The sequence below is a fragment of the Oncorhynchus clarkii genome, chromosome 12 (assembly GCF_045791955.1).
Source record: "Oncorhynchus clarkii lewisi isolate Uvic-CL-2024 chromosome 12, UVic_Ocla_1.0, whole genome shotgun sequence".
In the NCBI taxonomy this organism is placed as follows: domain Eukaryota; kingdom Metazoa; phylum Chordata; class Actinopteri; order Salmoniformes; family Salmonidae; genus Oncorhynchus; species Oncorhynchus clarkii.
This window is the reverse complement of record NC_092158.1, coordinates 75845072-75860253: the sequence shown is the minus strand read 5'-3', so window position 1 is coordinate 75860253 and position 15182 is coordinate 75845072. Positions and strand designations below refer to the sequence as shown.

The 15182-nt window shown below is 42.0% G+C and overlaps 1 protein-coding gene across 3 annotated transcripts in view; it reads right to left on the bottom strand.

Moving 5' to 3' along the window:
- Positions 1 to 13762, bottom strand: part of LOC139421309 (histone deacetylase 5-like) — an 83576-nt gene extending 69814 nt beyond the window's left edge. For all 3 annotated transcript variants that reach the window (XM_071172060.1, XM_071172061.1, XM_071172062.1), the window contains exons 1-2: positions 13609 to 13762; positions 2895 to 3141 (exon numbers count right to left, since the gene is read on the bottom strand). The gene's annotated coding sequence lies outside the window, so the exon portion shown is untranslated. The remainder of the gene's footprint in view (positions 1 to 2894; positions 3142 to 13608) is intronic.
- Positions 13763 to 15182: the final 1420 nt, after the last annotated feature.

Sequence of the window (15182 nt, the reverse complement as noted above, 5' to 3'; positions counted from 1 at the left end):
GAAAAGCATGAACGGTAAGCAAATATTGAATACTTATGTAAATGTGATATTTCTGCATTTCCTTTTCAATAAATGGTAAAAAAAAATGCCAAAAAACACATAATTTTGGCATTGAGGCTGTGGTCACCAACCTAAGTAAAGATAACTTTTGCATTTTTAAAAAAGCATGCCGAGATCTACCACTTATATTTTAACATTACCCTAATAAAAACTTCTGTAGGAATCAAGTTTGTGCAGTAGGCAGGCCTAATACATTATCACAGCATATTGGCTATATGCCTGGCCTGCCAATATTGTTAATCTCAGACCACATTATATTTTAAACCTCGAGCTTTGATAATAAAAATAGATCATCAGCTTGCCACAGTAGAGTATAAATTGAAATAATTGGAATATTTATTTTACTGGACAGATGGTAAGCTACCTGCATCTGATGGTGATTAAGACAACTGAAATGAAGAAAAAATGAGGGGAAAAAAGTAAAATCACAACATCAGTGATGTTCAGGTGGGAAAGTCAGGGCTCTAGAAAGACGCCCGAGTTTCCGCCTTGGAATTCCAAGTTGGATTACCGTTTTTTTTTTTTTTTTTACACAATATTTTCCCCAGTCAGATCTCGTTTTATTCCGAGTTCCCAGTTGACTTGAGCGCATTGAAGTCGTAGATGCCCGAGTTCCTAGTTGTTTTGAACACGGCATTAGTCTCCGCGGAGGGAGGGAAAGAGCAGCAGAGGGTCAAGCCTCTCGCGGTTCCTGCTCTCTCCTTCCTTTCTCTGGTCAGTATCATCGGAGGAGAGGGGACACAGTCTTCAACCTGATGGTGAAACGAGTCACACCACATCTGCCTCAAGCACAAATTAATATCGTTCCTATGACCAGAGTAAGTGAAATATTCAAATAGACAAGCTGCTAATAATAATAATAATAATAATAATAATAAAAACCCAAGGCTATCCATACACTCGGCTACTCATTCATTGCAGCGCGAGTAGGAGTTATGTTTTGTAATAGCTTGGAATAAAAATGTGACAGTGCTGAATACATTTTTAAAAAATCAACTTGAAGTCACTTATAAAAACAGCAGCTCTTTGCTGTATTATTTGACCGTCTCTCTCTGGTCATGTTTAAAAGCTAGGAAATCTCACGTAGGCTCGTAACAAACTTGAAGCCACTGATTTGCGCTATCCACCGGATAGACCGACAAATTAAATAGCTAAAAATGCAAACACTTGTGTGTAGATGGGTTTCAAAAATAGATTAAATATATATTTATTATATTCAGTCTAACAATAAAATGTGGAATAAGTCCAGGGGTATGAATACTTTGAAGGCACTGTATTAGAAAAACCTGTGTTATTTCAAACTTTATTTCTCTACTATAGGCTACTTATTGTAATGAACCATCAACAAAATTCATGCGATAAGTGATCGGTATGGTCGGTGTCAATTTACCGTGCCAGCTCTACAATACACTTAAAATGGGTCACCAATTACCTTCATATGCAGGCCACTTACGGGTGCTGTTCTACAGCCATCATGACTTTTTTAGCCTCTTGGAACAGCACCAAACAGAACGTTACCTGGCTAACAAAGGCCCTTACGCTATACAAACCCCTCGGTCCGGTACTTCTGGACAATTTAACACATTTTTGCCTTAGCAGGATTCGAGCTCTTGGAGGAGCTCTCTGTGTTCCTGGCTGATTGAACAGGTGGGTGACGCAACACAGAGAACAGAGTAAATTCTCTGCTGCGCTCCCCATCTCAAGTAGCCTAAATGCCTGTGCAGGGCCAGTCACACAAAATGAAAAGTTGCCATCCTGACCATAAGGCCCTTTTGGGTGTTCGGGATTATTCAGGTATAGTTCTCATGTGGCGGTGTTGAAATGTGGCAGTGGACATCACAGTTCGACACCTGTTCAGTTGGAGTTAATGGTAACTTCAAAACAGTGTTTTGAATGTCAATGCACTTCTATCTGCAGATAAAATAAGTCCAGTCATTGTACTGCATGTTCAACTCTCATAAAAAGGCTGACACTGAGGATGGTTAGACTTTCTGCAAAAATTCTACAACGTCAGAGTCTAAGATCCGCCTGAGCTCATCTTCATGACCAGTTAGCTTTGCAGTATTGCTGCACCTACCGATCGGAAGGCCTTCCTGCCTCAAATACTATTAACATAAAGACAACACGAACCCTATATGTATCGCCAAAGATACTAGCTACACACAAGCTACTTACGACTCATACTCATTGCACAAAAAAAACAGCAGTCATGTTTGCTCTAGTGTACTGTCCAATGAGCAGACAACCCTCCAGGCCTTTCACAGAGCAGTCAGGGTTGCCACGGCACCCAGTGACATTCAAAGACGTCATTAGGGGGATGGGAGGTTAATAAAGGTCTGGTCAGTCGTCAGCGGTTCTAAATATAGACAGAAAGAGATTGGAGAAGAGAGCAGCCAGTAAGAGAATCCACAGGTTGTTGTTGTTAGGATTTGTTCTGATATAGGATAGCCCATGTGTAGAGGAACTTAAACCAACTGGAATCATGAGAGCAAGTCTAAACAAATAGAAAAAAAAAGAAAATAAATGTATTTTGTTTAAGAGACCCATGAACACATCCTGCTACAGGATATAATTCTGAATAATCACTCCAGTTTGCCGACTTCAAGATAAAAGTAATGGTGAACCATACAGCCACCATGAAGCACCGGACTTCGAGATGCTGGTTTCCTGTCATCAAACAAACTTGTAAATTACTCAAGGAAATCACAACACATGAGTAATGCCCTGAGGGGAGTTCATGGACAGGATCAGAGGGTTAAGAGGTAACGGGGGAGGGGGGCTTTCTTTGCATTTCATGAAGAAAAAAAAGCTGGAGAAAAGAAAACCAGACTTACCTGTGGTGTTGGCAGAAATGATGAACGGAGAAGCCAGAGATGATTGCGTTAGTGGTCTTTGTTGTTCCAAAACTCAGTCAAATTGAAGGTAATAAGAATTAGGATGATAAAGCTTTAGGCGAGTGCGTATTTGCTTGTGTTTGGGAATGGACTGAAGGTTCTAAAGTGGGTCTTCGGCGTCAGCCATGACTTTGGTCCAGAGGTATGGTGGATCAGTAGGCTCCTCCCCTTCTTCGAGTCAATCCCACTGCAATAGACACAAATGAACAAGAGTTAGCCAGCTGCAGTTCAAGGATCCTGGTATCTGTAACTCCTCACACGCCTGGCCACTGCAGATAGCATGGCCAGCATTCATTCAGGCATAAGTAATTCAGTAATGTTAGTTTTCGACTCCCATTTTGCTTAGTCAGGCAATGACAGAGTAGGTGATCTGCTAGTCAAGATTAGTTGTTACACACAGGCCAAATAAGCAGTTGGGCTACCTCCATTTGCAACTCTCCCTCCCCGACTTCTACCATGATAAAACAGATGACCAATGATTTTACATTATTCCACTCCAGACTACCATTAAAACACTAACTCAAAAAAAAAAATCTAGTTGCTAAAGACTGTCTGAAATGTGGAAAATTGTTTTGCTTTGAGGGAAGGTGAGGGAGGGGGTGTTAGTCAGTTTGCCTCCGCCGAAAAGCACTCGCAGAGCTGTTAATGGGATGAGTCATGCAGCCTGGGGTCTGCAGAGACGAGAGAGAGACAGCAACACTACGATACCCACACTCCCCCTGGGGATGGAGGAGGAGAGGCATAGCGCTGCAATGCCCATACTGGCCCCCAGTCGCACCATGCTTCTCAATGACCCCAGGTGAGTGGACAAATGGACAGTGTCAATATGTGCAGTCTTTCTAAACTGGGCCTCTGTTCTAAATGAATAGGCTACTTAGTCATTTCATCAGTGTGAATGTGTAAACACACATTCTAAATTACTTAATTGTGTAAATATCTCCCTGCTCTATAACGTTTCACTTATGTATGATGGTCTATTTCATAGGTTGCAAAATAAATAAAACCTTAGTTGTTGCTTCCTAGATCGCTCATATAGCTATTAAAGCCATGTCACACATTTTTACAAGGGGATTTCACCATGGGAGGTCTGATTCCATCCAAGGGTTCTGCCCAAAATAAATGAAAATCTATATTCTCTTTATTCCAATTAGCCTTTAAAATCTGGAATCCGTACTTAGTGAATATGCCACATCCATTTGCGATGTTACAACAGAAGTTATTTCAAACAACTGACAGTTAATTTCCCTCAGACATCATTGCATGCACGATACAAGAGCAGAGGTACTGCACATTTCTTTTGTTGCCATGCTAGATGCTCCGCTCCTCAGTTTCATCAACAAATCAAAAACAATTAATGCACTGGGGCGAGCAGTGGCGCCGTTTCACCTTAAGCGGATGAACTTAACAAAAAGCAGCAAATATTCTTTAAACTCCTGTCAAGGTAGCCTAATCACATGCAATAAAATGGATGCAAATTGCTATTGGCATTATGTTAAAATTGTTTTTACAAAGAGGTTATTCACGCACTTTGCAGACCTTACCCAGAGCAAATTACATCATACAAATGTACATATTTTGTAGTCGCACAGCTGGATGAACACTGGCGCAGTGCCAATTGTCTCTCTCATTAAGATACACCAATGACCTTTGATGATTTGAACATAACCTCCTGGTTAAATCCTTAACGTGCGATGTTGGCCCCATTACATCTCACAGAAAAAGATATAACAAAGTGCCTGCTTTATGCTTAATCCCTATTCATCTCAGTTTGCTCTGCAGCTGCTGTTGGGTCTGCATCCTACAGGAGTCCTGGCAGTTCCACAGCCCACTGGGGCACCCTGCGTTTTGGACAGTGTCCCTCCCTGGACCTGCGGCCTCACCTACTGGGCAGAGGGAGCAACTGCAGGGGCAGGACGTGGCCAGACAGGAGACATTGTTTTCAGCACTTACAGTACCAGTCAAAAGTTGACACACCTACTCATTGAAGGGTTCCTTTATTTTTACAATTTTCTACAATGTAGAATAGTGACGACATCAAACTATGAAGTAACACATATGGAAGGAATCATGTAGTAACAAAACGTGTTAAACAAATCTAAATATAGTTTACATATTATATGAGATTCTTCAAAGTAGCCACCCTTTGCCTTGATGACAGCTTTGCACACTCTTGGCATTCTCTCATTCCAGATGAGGTAATCATCTGGAATGCATTTAAATTAACAGGTGTGCCTTGTTAAAAGCTCATTTGTGGAATTTCTTTCCTTCTTAATGCATTTGAGCAAATCAGTTGTGTTGTGACAAGGTGGGGGTGGTATACAGAAGATAACCCTATTTGCTATAAGATTATGGCAAGAACAGCTCAAATAGGCAAAGAGAAACGACAGTTCATCAATACATTAAGACATGAAGGTCGGTCAGTCAAAGCGGAAAATTTCAAGAACTTTGAAAGTTTCTTCTAGTGCGGGTGCAAAAACCATCAAGCGCTATGATGAAACTGGCTCTCATGAGGACCGCCACAGGAAAGGAAGACCCAGAGTTCAAAGCAAACCATTTGTCACATGCGCCAAATACAACAGGTGTAGACCTCAGTGAAATGCTTACTTACAAGCCCTTAACCAACACTAAAGTGTTAAGAAATGATTTACTAAAATAAACTGAAGTTAAATAAAATGTATAAAAAGAAACATAATTAAAGGGCAACAATAAAATAACAGTAGCGAGGCTATATACAGGGGGTACCGGTACAAAGTCAATGTGCTGGGCACCAGGTTAGTCGAGGTAATGGGGAGGTGAGGAACAGTCTATGACTTGGGTGGCTGGATTCTTTAGCAATTCTTTGGGCTTTCCTCTGACACCGCCTGGTATAGAGGTCCCGGGTGACAGGAAGCTTGGCCCCAGTGATGTACTGGGTCATACGCACTACCCTCTGTAGTGCCTTGCAGTCGGAGGTCGAGCAGTTGCCATACCAGGCGGTGATGCAACCAGTCAGGAGGCTCTCGATGGTGCAGCTGTAGAACGTTGAGGATCTCAGGACCAATGCCAAATCTTTTCAGTTGGCTGAGGGGGAAATAGGCGTTGTCGTGCCCTCTTCACAACTGTCTTCGTGTGTTTGGACCATGATAGTTTGTTGGTGATGGACACCAAGGAAATTTAAGCTCTCAACCTGCTCCACTATTGCCCCGTAGTGTACGACCATCTCCTTTGTTTTACGTCTGCTGCAGAGGATAAGTACATTATGGTTAACTGCACCTCAGATTGTAGCATTTATTTTGGCTGCAGAGTTGAAGTAACGGACATCAACATCAACTGTTCAGAGGAGACTGCGTGAAATCAGGCCTTCATGGTCAAATTGCTGCAAAGACTACTAAAAGGACAGCAATAAGAAGACTTGCTTGGGCCAAGAAACACAAACAGAAGGACATTGGTGCTAATCTATCCTTTGGTCCAAATTTGAGATGGTTGGTTCTAACCGCCGCGTCTTTGTGAGACGCAGGGTAGGTGAACGGATGAGCTCCACGTGTAGTACCCACCGTGAAGCAGGGAGGTGGGAATGGTGCTTTGCTGGTGACACGATCTGATTAATTTAGAATTCAAGGCACACTTAACTAGCATGGCTACCACAGCATTCTGCAGCAATACGCCATCCCGTCTGGTTTGGGCTTATAATTTGTTTTTCCAACAGGGCAATGATCCATCACACCTCCAGGCTGTGTAAGGGCTATTTAACCAGGAAAGAGAGGGATGGAGGGCTGCATCAGATGACCTGGCCTCCACAATCCCCCGACCTCAACCAAATTGAGATGGTTTGGGATAAGTTGGACCGCAGAGTAAAAGAAAAGCAGCCAACAAGTACTCAGCATGTGTGGGAACTCATTCAAGACGGTTAGAAAAGCATTCCAGGTGAAGCTGGTTGAGAAAATGCCAAGAGTGTCATCGAGGCAAAGGGTGGCTACTTTGAAGAATCTCAATGTTTAACACTTTTTTGGTTGCTGCATGATTCCATGTTTTATTTCATATATATATATATATATATATATATATATATATATATATATATATATATATATATATTCACTATTACTCTACAATGTAGAAAATTGAAAAAAATTAAGAAAAACCATTGAATGAGTAGGTGTCCAAACTTGACTGGTACATACAAAGTAAATTGACCATAAAAGTGAACAAATCTAGATGATTTTTAGGCCATATCACCCAGCCCTAATTACCACTGGAGTGTAATTCCTGGAAAGCGGATCTAAGTCCCACTCAGTCGCGGAAGTCTTGCCTCTAAGCCATATGATTTAATAGAGCGGAGTTAGCGCTGAAAGCCCATACAGTACCGCCGTCCCTGTGCCTTCCACACTGAAGCAAGGCTCTCAGGCATCATGCCCAAACACGTCACTGATCGTTTAATGCTCTTTAAAAACTACTCTCCTCAGATGTCCCCTCCGGTTTAACACTGGCCTCTTGTCAGCACATCAACTAAATATGTTCATATTTCTCTAGGGTTTTGTTTGGTTTTGCAAGGTTATCTGGGAACAGTCATGAGGATTAGACTAACGACAGGAACATGTAATTTAGTCAGTCACTCACTAACACATTTAGATACCAAAATCACCAAGACCAATTTGTGACAGGAAGGCATTGTTGCACCAATTGCAAGAAACAGCTCAAATTGAATTTATACTTTTGAAATTGTTAATTTTATGCAGCCTTTCTAACATCTGGGACTAAGTGCCATTAAACCTATGCCTTTCTCCTGTACACCCACAAAGGATGACATTTCCTGTAATTGCAAACAATACGTCAGCTAAATCTGAAAACGTGTCTAGGGTGTGGTATGGGGCTAAGCAAATGGCTCTGTGTGATATTCCAGAAGTTGGTAAGCAACTCTCCCCCTGCAGGATCCCAAGGCACTCGGTCAGATGACATGCTCCGGGAAGGGCCTGGCTTAATCACGGCATTCACCGGAAGCTTGGTTATAGAAACCGTGTCACAGAGATAATGGGATGCCTTGTCGCAGGGTATTTAGAACCTTTAACCACTTCTGACTGGTGACCTAGCCACTTTCACCGGCTGCATTAGCCTAATGACGTACGAATGGGGATAAAAATATCAGCTCCTTTTTTTAACTCTTTGCAGTACCACTGCGTGATGGTGCAAGGAGACTCATCCAGCGAATAGCATAAGTGGGGGTCTCCGCCTCCTCACATTATCACTGAAAATACCGGTCCCTCCAACAGCCAGGAAGTGCTGCTAAGTGACATGCTCTGTCCTCAGATCTTGGCATCAGCCTTTGCTTGAAGCCATGACTTAAATTGGTTCAACATATGAAGCAAAGAAAATTGTACACCAAGAAATTCTTAAAATTGCAGGGAGAGCTTTAAGCAGGAGCAAATCATTTCGCAACAATCAAATGTGCTTCATGTTGAAATTGGCTGCTGTCAAACTTTATTGCATAGCATTTATGAATGCAATGGCCTTCGGGCAATGCAACAGAAAGGACTGTGGCACAGAGTCAGGTCTGGTCCAAAATCAGAACCACATAAGGAGGATCCTTTGTGCTCTCATTAACAGAACCAAAAGATGGCGTCTGACACTCACTAACCCAGTAAAAATGTGTTCTGCTTCTACACATCCCCCTCAGCCAGCCCTCAAAGTCAAGGCGAGAGAGCAACCAGCAAATTCTCAAGGAGAAAGGAGGGACACTGCACTCAGCAGAGCCTTTCCCACCAGCAGTGAAGAAATGGCCCCATCTCCCCTTGATTTTATGTAAGGCCACACCTTACATAAAATACAGAGAGCATGCAGGCTCTCAATGGCAGTGCGGCACTTTTAATTTACCTTGAAGCTAAATTGTTCACTTAAATAGCAGAGAAAGATATGCCTAGTTAGTTGATTCAAAATGTAGTCAAATGAAGTATGTCTAGGCAATGGCCTTATAACTGGTCCAAGGATGTTTCATTAGGATCCAGACACCAAATTACTAACTTCAGTCAAATTATTTTTCCCCAACACTGAAGTGCCTCACAGAAATGATACAATCAAAACAATTTTGGGTCAGCACATTGCTCAAGGGTAGGAGGCTGGCACCTATTCCTTCTGGAATTTGAACCAGTCACATGCCCATTTCTCCAAGAATAGGCTTTTCTGGGGGCTAGGATTGTAAACGTGCATGGAATATTGGGGTGGAGGCTGTCAACTGTGGGTTTTATCCGATCAACACTGGTAACCAGGTTTCCAGGATTTAAAAACATTTAAAAATATTTCAGCACAGAAAGCATGTTTCAATCATTAGCAAAAAAATATTTAGTCAGCCACCAATTGTGCAAGTTCTCCCAGTTAAAAAGATGAGGCCTGTAATTTTCATCATAGGTACACTTCAACTATGACAGACAAAATGAGAAATCCAGAAAATCACATGGTAGGATTTTTAATGAATTTTTTTGCAAATTATGGTGGAAAATAAGTATTTGGTCACCTACAAACAAGCAAGATTTCTGGCTCTCACAGACCTGTAACTTATTCTTTGTCCTTCTTCCTCTGTCCTCCACTCGTTACCTGTATTAATGGCACCTGTTATCAGTATAAAAGACACCTGTCCACAACCTCAAACAGTCACACTCCAAACTCCACTATGGCCAAGACCAAAGAGCTGTCAAAGGACACCAGAAACAAAATTGTAGACCTGCACCAGGCTGGGAAGACTGAATCTGCAATAGGTAAGCAGTTTAGTTTGAAGAAATCAACTGTGGGAGCAATTATTAGGAAATGGAAGACATACAAGACCACTGATAATCTCCCTCGATCTGGGGCTCCATGCAAGATCTCACCCCGTGGGGTCAAAATGATCACAAGCAAAAATCCCACAACCACACAGGGGACCTAGTGAATGACCTGCAGAGAGCTGGGACCAAAGTAACAAAGCCTACCATCAGCAAGGGCATTGAAGATGAAACGTGGCTGGGTCTTTCAGCATGACAATGATCCCAAACACACCTGCCGGGCAACAAAGGAGTGGCTTCGTAAGAAGCATTTCAAGGTCCTGGAGTGGCCTAGCCAGTCTCCAGATCTCAACCCCATAGAAAATCTTTGGAGGGAGTTGAAAGTCCATGTTGCCCAGCAACAGCCTCAAAACATCACTGCTCTAGAGGAGATCTGCATGGAGGAATGGGCCAAAATACCAGCAACAGTGTGTGAAAACCTTGAAGACTTACAGAAAATGTTTGACCTCTGTCATTGCCAACAAATAGTATATAACAAAGTATTGAGAAACTTTTGTTATTGACCAAATACTTATTTTCCACCATAATTTGCAAAGAAATTCATTAAAAATCCTACAATGTGATTTTCTGGATTTCTCATTTTGTCTGTCATAGTTGAAGTGTACCTATGATGAAAATTACAGGCCTCATATTTTTAAGTGGGAGAACTTGCACAATTGGTGGCTGACTAAATACTTTTTTGCCCCACTGTACAGCTGAGGTTATTTTTGCTTCACACTGTAGCCTAAATACTTTTCTACAGTGTATGAATCCAAGTTTCCATGCATTTTTGCATTGCAAACAGAATAGGCAAACATCAAGGCCCTGTTTCTTCAGGGCAGCACATGGGCAGGGCTGTTCAATAGCCTTTTCAACACCTTGTGTGATTCATCAGGACAAGTGACTCTGCATCACGTCATTGATGAACTGTCTTAAAAAAATAAAAGGAGTTGCCATCTTACATACTGAACCCATCTCATGAAGGAGTAGGCCTAATCTCTCGTGGACAGATGCACGTAACATAAAAATGGTAGTAGCATCTGTCGACAGCCTGTGGGATGGCAAATAGACTAGCCCGAAACTGGCTGAGAGTTTCCGTTTAAAGGGATGAAGACTTTGCTAGTCTCGTTAGTACATTTACGCAAGATTTTAATTCTGGGTGTCCGAGATCAGAGAAGCAAAGTTCGACCCATCAAGTTTAATTCAGGCAATCAATATAAAAGATACACATTTTAAAAATAGACAGTGACCCGCATAGAGAAAGCACATTTAAATGTATACTGTTCAGTGGCCATGGTCTGAAGCAAATGTTATTTATATCCTCCCTCATAAGGAAGAGGTCCCCTATGGAACATGGGGTCTCAATGTGTGACCCTTTTTAAGGTCTTGACATCTGTCACCATGTAATTCAACTGGGCACATCCAGATGTTTGCAGATAACCTGATCTTATCTGATAGCCAAGAGGGCAGAAATCAGGAGTGTGTGACAAGGCAACCCTTGAGCAAAAAGGCTGATGCTAGAGATGAAGAAACACTAGCTAAACCATTTACTTGGAGTGACTGTTAAATGAGGGCAATTCCACAGCAACAGGGATGCTGATATTTTTCACATTGGCATACATTTTAAACAAAATCCAATGATTAAAGTTAAACAAACCATACAACTCCATGCACAAGGACTTAAACATTTTCAATGAAAAAAACACTTGCAAGGCCACTCGAGGACTGTGAGAGGCATCCACACACGTGAGAAGCAGCATCTGTCAATCAACTGATCTCTAGCAAATCTTTGACACTTAATCAAAGACAGGCATTTGTCATTAATTTCATTTTAGGAGGAAATCCTTCTCCACGACCTCTCTGGCTCCATCCAACTTGCAAGCCAAAACCACAAGCCACATCTTTTCATAGGGTTTAGGGTGGCCTGCAGGTACAATGTTAACGCGTATAAAAACACAGAACAAGTCACAAATCAAAACCTTACTTTGGAATCCACTGTAGAATATACACTGAGTGTACAACACATTAGGAAAACCTGCTCTTTCCATGACAAACTGACCAGGTGAAAGTTCTGATCCATTATTGAGGTCACCTTCAATCAGTGTAGATGAAGGGGAGGAGACAAGTTCAAGACGAATTTAAGCCTTGAGACATGGAATGTGCCAAATGGGCAAGATAAAATATTTAAGTGCCTTTGAACAGGGTATTGTAGTAGGTGCGAGGGGGACTGGTTTGATGGTGTCAATTGCTGTGCTTTTCACACTCAGTTTCCTGTTTGTATCGAGTATGGTCCACCACCCAAGGGACATGCAGTCAACTTGACAACGGTGGGAAGCTTTGGAGTCAACATGGGCCAGCATCCCTGTGGAACACTTGACACCTTGTAGGCCATTCCCCAACAATTTCAGGGCAAAGGTCGGTAGGAAGGTGTTATAATGTTTTGTACACAGAGTATCTAGGCCTACCTTTAATAAATGCCATGTTCCTTCCATAAGTTATGCCCATCATGAAAGTAATTGCAAAAACAACTTTGTCAGCAGACAATCCATTGTGATAACCGATACGGACCATAAATGAATAAACTATTCAGACATCTCTACATAAGGAGCAAACCTACCCATCTGTACTTCACTATCTAGGCACAAAAGGTGCTTCCAGTAATGCAAATTAGTATTTTGGGGGGCAAGGAAGGCACTGATAGAGTTAATTGGCCTAAGCTATTATACCTTTCACTTTCATCCACATTTCATTTTACACAGTGAAACTAGTGGCATTAAATGTCATTTAACTAGGCAAGACAGTGAAGAACAAATTCTTATTTACAATGACAGCCTACCAAAAGGCCTCCTGCGGGGACAGGGGCTGGGATGAAAAATATAATAATATAGGACAAATACACATCACGACTTAAAGCGAGACAGACCCAAGACAACATAGCAGGGCAGCATCACATTACTACACAGCATGGTAGCAGCACAAAACGGGGTACAAACATTATTGGGCACAGACAACAGCACAAAGGGCAAGAAGGTAGAGACAACAATACATCACGCAAAGCAGCCACAACTGTCAGTAAGAGTGTCCATGATTGAGTTTTTGAATGAAGAGATTGGACAGTTCTCAGTTTGAGTGTTTGTTGCACCTCATGTTAGTTAGCATAACGTTATATTGAATATGCAAAAACACAGGCTACTGACTGTGTGGGATCCTCTCTCACACACGGCATAGGAACTGTATACACCTATAGAAACAACTATCAGGGAGTGGGACCCCAACTCAAGTGGCACCATTACCTTTAAAAAAAAAAATGAGGCGTCGCAAACTTGCAGACGACTGCAATGGGGGTAACCAGAAGTGGAGATTGCAGAAGTGGCAAACTGGTCATTTCAACTCGAACAAAAACACAATTTGCTAAACATGGAGGACACAAATTGCCATGGAGAGGGCACCGACGGCTGCGGTACTGCTTTTAGCAACCACCCTAAATAAAAACGTTTTAAAATGGTGATAACTAAATTAGCTAACGTTACTAGCTAGCTATATGTAAGTAGGCTGCTGATAAGCTAACGTTAGCTAGCAAGCTAACTAGACGTCTGGGATCATTACAACCTGGCTAACTGACTCTTTAAATCAGATGCCAATACTATGTCAGTTTGTTAACTTAAAATTTTCCAAATCAGAACAATCCATTCGTGCACATTTACATTAGCTAAAGCAACTTCGCTTGCTAGCTAACGTTAACTAGCTATCAAAACTTCATAGCGTTCGCTCAGCTTGTTAGCTAGCCAGGAGTAACCAAACGCATCAGATGAAAATATCGCGGTATAAAAACATTTCTTACCAGCAGTAGACGAAAGATACATTATCTCCCAGCAAACATAACGTACCTGATTGTCGTTATCCTTTTCGCTGCTCGGGGATTGCCTCTTTCACCGTTACACTTCTTGGTCGGTTTAATAATATTTTGGGGGGTGAAATGTCTAATGTTCACTGTCAAAACTCTCTTTCCTCCATATTTTCAGCTCCTCCACCAACAACATTAATGACGTTTGTCCCCTGTCACGTGACCCCATCTGTTGGCGCTAAAAATAGATCATACACCCAATGAGTAACTCAGTACAGCAGGACAGATACCCAACACAGTCGCAATGGTAGACACTACTACCACTGCCCGAGTAGGAAAGGACTGCAAGTTTCCTACCAAAATCTTGGTTGCGCAGAATGTGTAGCGCATCTTTTCGGGAAGACTATCAATGTGAATCTTGGGCGCCACTATTAGATATACGGTAACTCAGAACAGCAAGTTACAAGAGTATGCTAGACTAGAGCATGGGAAACATGTTTACATTGCCAAAGCATGTGGAATAGATCATAAACAAAACAGAAATGAACAGTAAAAGCTTTAAAAGAATAGAGCCATTTCAATTTCTATTACTGGCTACGTACAGTGTTGTAGCAATGTGCAAATAGTAGAAGTAAGAAAGGGAAAATAAATAGCATGTGGATTCTATTTGGAAATGTTGGTAGTGTAACAGTATAACTTTAGACCGTTCCCTCGCCCATACCCGGGCGCGAACCAGGGACCCTCTGCACACATCAACAACAGTCACCCTCGAAGCATCGTTACCCACAACTACTTCAAGGTCTCAGAGCAAGTGACGTCACTGATTGAAACGCTATTTAGCGCACACCGCTAACTAAGCTAGCCGTTTCACATCCGTTACAGTAGCACAGGTGAGGATGTTTTTCTCTTTAGACATCATTTACTTAATTATTGTTGCTAACCAGATGTAAAATTATGTTTTGATTAATTTATTGATGGAGTGGGTTAGGTCTGCTCTATACCAAAATTGCTTCCAACACTCTACTCAGCAAACTGGATGCAGTTTATCACAGTGCCATCCGTTTTGTCACTAAAGCACCTTATACCACCCACTTGTATGCTCTAATCGGCTGGCCCTCGCTACATATTCGTCGCCAGACCCACTGGCTCCAGCTCATCTACAAGTCCATGCTAGGTAAAGCTCCGCCTTATCTCAATTCACTGGTTACGATGGCAACACCCATCCGTAGCACGCGCTCCAGCAGGTGTATCTCACTGATCATCCCTAAAGCCAACACCTCATTTGGCCGCCTTTCGTTCCAGTTCTCTGCTGCCTGTGATTGGAACGAATTGCAAAAATCACTGAAGTTGGAGACTTTTATCTCCCTCACCAACTTCAAACATCTGCTATCTGAGCAGCTAACCGATCGCTGCAGCTGTACATAGTCTATTGGTAAATAGCCCACCCATTTTCACCTACCTCATCCCCATACTGTTTTTATTTATTTATTTTTCTGCTCTTTTGCACACCAATATCTCTACCTTTACATAACCATCTGATCATTTATCACTCCAGTGTTAATCTGCATAATTGTAATTATTTGCCTACCTTCTCATGCCTTTTGCACACAATGTATA